At 31.2% G+C, this 6888-nt stretch overlaps 1 pseudogene; it reads left to right on the plus strand.

Annotated features, from left to right (window-relative positions):
* Positions 1-3191: 3191 nt before the first annotated feature.
* On the plus strand, positions 3192-5497 carry LOC143623734 (transcription factor bHLH14-like; annotated as a pseudogene).
* The last annotated feature ends 1391 nt before the right edge of the window (positions 5498-6888 follow it).

Here is a 6888-nt window from a genome sequence, read left to right on the forward strand (position 1 = left end):
AAGAGAGAGATGAGAGAGAGCTAACTGTGTATTTTTTATGGTGTATGGAATGAGTGGAAATGAATGGACTATGGGTTAATTAAGGTTTATATATCATAGGTCATGGGCTTAAGCCTATGGTCTTTCTCCCTTCCTTATTAACCCAAGTTCATTACCCATATTACTTAACCCAACACAAGTCCGACTCATAATAACTCATATTTTATTTTATTAACCGAAACAAGAAAACGAGATGTTACAATCTCTCTCTAATTAATATATCTAACTAATTTAACTATAATAATTAAAAATATAAAAACACTAATTTAGTTTTATTTTTTATTTACAACCTCTTCATTTTATCCAACAAAAATACAATTTATTCATATAATACTATTTATTTATATTAAAAAAATAATATCTTTCTACTCTATTTATTAGCATATAACAACGTGTTTTTTAGCAATAAATATCAAAACATAGTATATATTTTTTTCAATTGATATGCCTATAAAAATTATTGTCATAAATATTAATAAAAAAATCATACAAATGTGGCCATTAAATATTAATAATAAATATACAACATACATAAAATTATATAACCTGCACTTGTTTTGAGCAATAAAAACATACAACGTACATACAAAAAAGCATAAAACTTACATATGCAATTCGACATCAACAATTATATAAATTACACAAAGATACACATATCCTACACATGCGTAGGTTATATGTTTTTCGTTTATAGGTTATATGTTTTCTTATTCTTAGAACAAGTGTAGGTTATATGTTTTTGTGTAGGTTGTATATTTTTATTGGCATTTAATGCAAATATGTGTAAGATAGTTTTTTGTATTATTCATCACAATGTAACTACATGTTGATGGATATTGATATGTAGAGTTGGAAGAAATTGGTTTTGAATAAAAAGAAATTATAATGTATGAATAAATTGTATTTGTGCAAGATAAAATTTTCGTGTGTAACTTATATGTTTTTCGTGTGTGTATTTTATTGATGATGAATTTTGGGTGTAGGTTATATGTTTTTCGTGTGTAGGTTATATGTTTTTATATTCTTAGAACAAGTGTATAGGTTGTATCTTTTTTGTTGATATTTAATGCAAACACGTGTAAAATAGTTTTTTGTATTATCCATCACAATTTAAGTATGTGTTGATGGATATTAATATATTGAATTGGAAGAAATTAGTTTCGGATAGAAAGAAATTTTAATGTATAAATAAATTGTACTTGTGTAGAATAAAAATTCAAGAGACAAAAAATAAATGAGTTCTTAATATTTTTCAATTATAATAATTCGATTAGTTATATTAATTAAATAGATAACTATTATGATTTATTAGTTATATTAATTGAAGAAAGAGAATGCATTTATATTTTCTATATTTATATTTATGCATTTAAAACCTAAAATAAAACTAGTGACTCATATTCATTTCTCGCAGTAATTTAATTTCTCTCCTGAACCATCCCCTAATTATAAGATTAAATGAGTGTACATATATATATATATATATATATATATATATATATATATATATATATATATATATATATATATATATATATATATATACACACGAATATGGAATACGATGAACTGTTTCAGGGTTCAGTTTATCAAAATGGCGTTTATCTAATGTTATATATGTATAATAAATATTATAAGGGAAGATTTAAAAATAAAAATACAAAAACCGGTGTCGTTTAAAAAAATTGAGTGTGTTAAAAAAATTCAATATACATTTGACTCGCTCGGTTTTGAATTAAATTTATGTCGTCACGTAGATAATAAAACACGTCTCAACAGTGTATTCGGAATTTTGTTAAACTTTATATTTGAAAGTTATAAAATAAAAACTAATTATGAGTTAAATTAAATATAATAATATAATAATTAGAAATGGGTATAAAAAATTCATAAAAAACTCGTCCCGGCTATATTTTTACCTAAAATAGTTGTTCCGGCTAGTTTAGTGCTACAAAATACTCGTCTGGCTAACTTTCCTAGCCTTAAATAGTCCTCCCGACCAGCTTTGTAAAATACTCGTTGACTCTAAGAAACTAGTCGTAGTGGAGTTGATTGTGGTGGGTATTTGGGGAGAAGTTTGCAAATGAATGAATTATGGGTAAAACTCGAAACTCATTTATGAAAATGGGTATTTTCAAAATCTTCTTCATGTATAATCTGTTTTTTTAGTTTGTTATTCTGCTACATATTTTTTTATCATTTTGCTAGAGTTTGCTTGTTTAAAAAGCTAATTATACAAGTCCACTTGATATGTGAACGGACTAGGAATTTCAAGTATATGTGTGAGTTTTAATGTGCCACCTCAATTTGTTGATTAAGAAAGTTGATTGGAGTTTGCTTCTTCAGGAAATGAACTATCTATTTTTGTTCACCTTTTATAAACCCACCTACAAACGCTCTAGATGAACATGTTGTGTCAGAGTGAACTTGTTGCGTTAAAATGATTAAATCTGCTACGCTATTTGACTCTGTTATGCCAAAAGCTCCAATTTGTTGAGCCAAAATACCCTTGTAACTTTTTGTTTTATTTATTTGAGAGAAGAGGTGTGTGTGTGTGTTTGGATTCATCCTCTTCAAATGCAAATATATCCAAGCTAACATCAAACTATATAATGTCTTAATAACCTTCAAGTTCAACTTCATTTACCTTTTATAGTATAATGTTTCTGAACGTGGTTTCTATTTCAAACTTCAAGAATTAGCTTAAGGATACGAAGTTCTATCGTCTCAGTGTCAGAAGCAATATCCAAATGCGATGGGAGTTTACCTTTATAACAAAATATTGTTTAAACTCGCCGGGGAGAGAGGGTCTCTTCTATGACCAAACTTTAGCGTGAGCTTAAGTGACTGGTTTTTTGTGGAGGAAATTTAATGAAAAGAATATAGGGAGTAGTATGATTACATCATTCAAATTGTCATGCATGATATTTACACCATGTATATTCGGTTAGACCTCTATCATAGTTTGTTATAAATGGCGTCATCTAAAAAATATTTTTGACATGCCGCTATATGTGGGTCTCATTCTCTTAAACGCTCTACACTGACGATAGTTTAATAATATGGAAGTCACTCCCTACACGTAGCTAGCTTAGCTTGGTTTCGCTCGACCCTAAGCTCAATATGAAATTTTATTAATATTAATTCGTGACGGAACCACTTCACTATTGCTTAAGGAAATAAATATAAGATAGACGTGAACATGGTAAAAAGTTAAAACCCCAATTAATGATGTCATAAACCAAGTTGGCTTCCTACATCCTTGGAAACACTACTTATAAAAACAGATGTTCAACGCGCTCATTTCCACCTTCTATTTTCCTCACTAACTCAACCCTCATAACATCGTCTTATTCATCATGTCGTTACTTCAAACCCGACTCAAATTCATCCTCCAAAACCGACCGGAGCGGTGGCGTTACGCCATATTCTGGCAAGCCACCGAAGACTCGAAAGGCCGTCATGTTCTATTATGGCAAGCCACCGAAGACTCGAACGGCCGTCATGTTCCCGGTCGGACAAGATGTTGTTGGCCAGAGTTACAGTTCGGGATCTTGCCTGTGGTTGGATGGGGAGATGGAGTTAAGGAATTACAATACTAAAAGAACTGAAGAAGTTAGAGTTCATGGAATCAAATCGTTGGTTTGTATTCCGACTTTTAATGGCGTTGTTGAATTGGGTTCTTGTGATTCTGCAAAACAAGACGGTGGTCTTGTCTGCTTAACGAAATCAGTTTTCGATCATGATAGCTTTTTGGATATTAATCACTGTAATCAAGAAACTGAAGGACGGGATGAAGTGATGTGCACGAAGAAGATGAAGATGTCATCGTCTAATTTGGATAAAAGTTTCGTAAGGTATTACTCCATATTTTTGTGTTCGATCAAACACACAACCAGTTGTTAACATAATAATATGCTAAATATGATTAATTATTTCGTTAAAAAAATTTTAACTATAGTAAGTATTTTACGCTACTTAATTTGTTGTAGTGTAATGCTATAACAAAGCGATCTTTGCTTCAAATCAAAACTATAACTTAATAGTAATTACTCTATTTGTACATTTCTTATGTTAAAATTTATTTGTATTGGACTTCACCTCTATATGTCATATACATATTATATAAAAGATAAATTAGAAAGAAAATATAACTAAAGCATTTCTTTTATTAGGGTGTGCGGTGTTTTCCCGCCTTCACCGTTGTCCACCTTCTTATTTAAGCTCTTCGGCTAATATATTCTCTCTACTATGTATGTGTGTGAACGGCTAGGCAAAAGAAAGTTTTTAGAAGAGTACGCACGCAAAACTGAGTAACTTATTCATTTTTTCAAACTTAAAAATTTTTAAAACATTAGAAGTGTTTTACTCTACTACCATCATGTCAAATTTCTTCAATAGGACGGAAAATCAATGGCTTATTCATGAGAATGACTTTGTCTATGATGGCCCGCCATTCCAAGTGTCCATTTTTTAGTAGTGGGTTTTGGAGTTGCAGGAAAATGTAATCTTTATTAATCTTTTCAAAATTAAATGAAAAATGTAAAGAAATTTTGATTAACATAGAACCTACACAAATATAAGTCATGTGTATATAAATATGGATAGATTATAGATAGACCATTTAAACTTAAATATATAAAAACAAATTAGTTTATATGTGAATGTAACATATACATGTGTCTTTAAGAACAATAAAATTTAAAAGTTTTATACTATTAACCAAAAGATTAAACGATTCAATATGTTATTTTTGTTATACATCTGGCTAACATATCTCCTTAATTATTTGAAACCAATAGCTCACCACCATCAATCACCAATATTACCTCCATGCCAAAGGGGAGGCAAAAACGAGCAAAGGGGACGGGAAGACGAGCTAAGGCGGTTGCTCCATCGGAAACAATGGCACCTGGTTCCAATCAAGAGGCTGAGCGGCAACGAAGAGAGAAGTTAAACCGCCGGTTTTATGCACTCCGAAGCGTGGTTCCATATGTTTCAAAGATGAACAAAGCTTCTCTACTAGCTGATGCAGTTACTTACATCAACGAGCTTAAATCCAAGATCCAAACATTAGAAAAGATGATGAGGCCAGAATCAACACCAGTAAGATCAAGAAACAATAATCAATTAATGAACCATCATCATAATTCACGAACTACCACCGTTCACTCAATGGCTAACCGGGCTGAAGTCGAGGTGACGTTATTAGGATCAGAAGCCATGATTAGGGTTCAATCGGCGGATGTTAACTATCCGGCAGCAAAGTTGATGGATGCACTTAGAACCCTTGATTTACGAGTTCAATATGCGAGTGTTTCAAGTGTGAAGGATTTGATACTGCAAGATGTTATTGTGAAGATTCATAATGGATTCACATGTGAAGAAGACACTTTGAAACTTGCTGTTCTTAACAACATGTAGTTAGGTTAGTTACTAATGATCATTTGTTAATTAGTCCCATAATTTCTTCTTTGTGTCACTCCTAGTTGTACTGATATTGTTAAGTATTCTACGGCCTGTCCAATAGGTATGACTTGAAACATTTGGCCCACACAAAAACATATATAGACATAAACAAATAAATTTTTCTTAGCCCATAAGGACATATAAAAAAAACATAATAAATAGTAACATGATAGAGACTGATTCAAGACGGTTAATCTCTTGATAGACATTTAGAGTGAGTTAAGTTTCAAGAACAAGAGAGAAACCGAAGTGAAAATAATTTTCTAATTATTTTTCTTATTAAAATGATTACAAATTACAGAAAAAGAAACACATAAAAATAGAAAAACATTAACAATAAGAAAACCTAATTAAATGATATTAAGAAAATTATACTAATAGATGAGCTCAATTAATATTTTATTATAATCGTGTCATAACACCCACATAATTCAAATGAATTATTTTTAATAGAAAGTAATGAAATTAGAAATACAGAATGTAAACAAACAAACCACTATAACTAAATAAACAGCCTAACCAAAATATAGCGACAAAAATAGAAATATATAATCAAGTAACTGAAATTTGAACTTTTCAAAAAAAAAAAAGTAACTGAATTTTGAAAAGAAAAAGAATAATTACAAATCTCAAAAGTCAAGCACAAGTCTACTAGAAGAGTAGAAGGTGCATTCAGCAAATCAACAGCTAGCAGCCTTCCAGCATGGCTGCAGAAGACAATTCATGCAATCATGCGAAGTGGTGTTTTGTATGGTGGTCTCCACTTAAAAAAATATCGTGCCTCCTCTTTGTCTTACTTGTGCTGGGCTTATTATGGGTTAAAAATCATGGAATGAAATAGGCTAAGTACCCCTTGTTACTTGTTATCAACTAGTGTTTTACCCTGCGCATTTCATAAGGACAGGTCGATAAAATCCGGGTGATAGTAAAACCCAAGTGTTGTCGGTCGCAAGTATTGAGGTGCTAAGTCGACGCGAATTCGGTTGGTTTCGTTTCGTGTGTTATTGTACCAGAACTAAAACCAAAATAAAAACAAAAAAAAAAATAAAAATTGAGGTGGACTAATGGGGTGGTATCGGCCGATAAACTCGGGTGTTGGTAGAAATGACCGTTGTTGATCCCGGACGTTGTGACAGTGAGTCTACGCAAATTGGATTGGATTCTGTCAGGTTCGTTACAATACCGGAACTAATATAAAAAAACAAAACAAAACCGGCATTCGATCTGTTTTCGTCATGTTTTTTATGGTACTGAAACTAAAACAAAAAACCTTGAGTCTACTCAAATTCGGTAGGTTCTCATCACTTTCGTTATGATACCAAAACAAAACAAAATACAAAATTGACATTCGTATGGACCGCAACTCTGTATTTCTATGTT

Source organism: Bidens hawaiensis, unplaced genomic scaffold (assembly GCF_021521415.1).
Source record: "Bidens hawaiensis isolate Kalapana, Puna unplaced genomic scaffold, B.hawaiensis_p1.1 tig00000369_1, whole genome shotgun sequence".
NCBI classification, from domain to species: Eukaryota; Viridiplantae; Streptophyta; class Magnoliopsida; order Asterales; family Asteraceae; genus Bidens; species Bidens hawaiensis.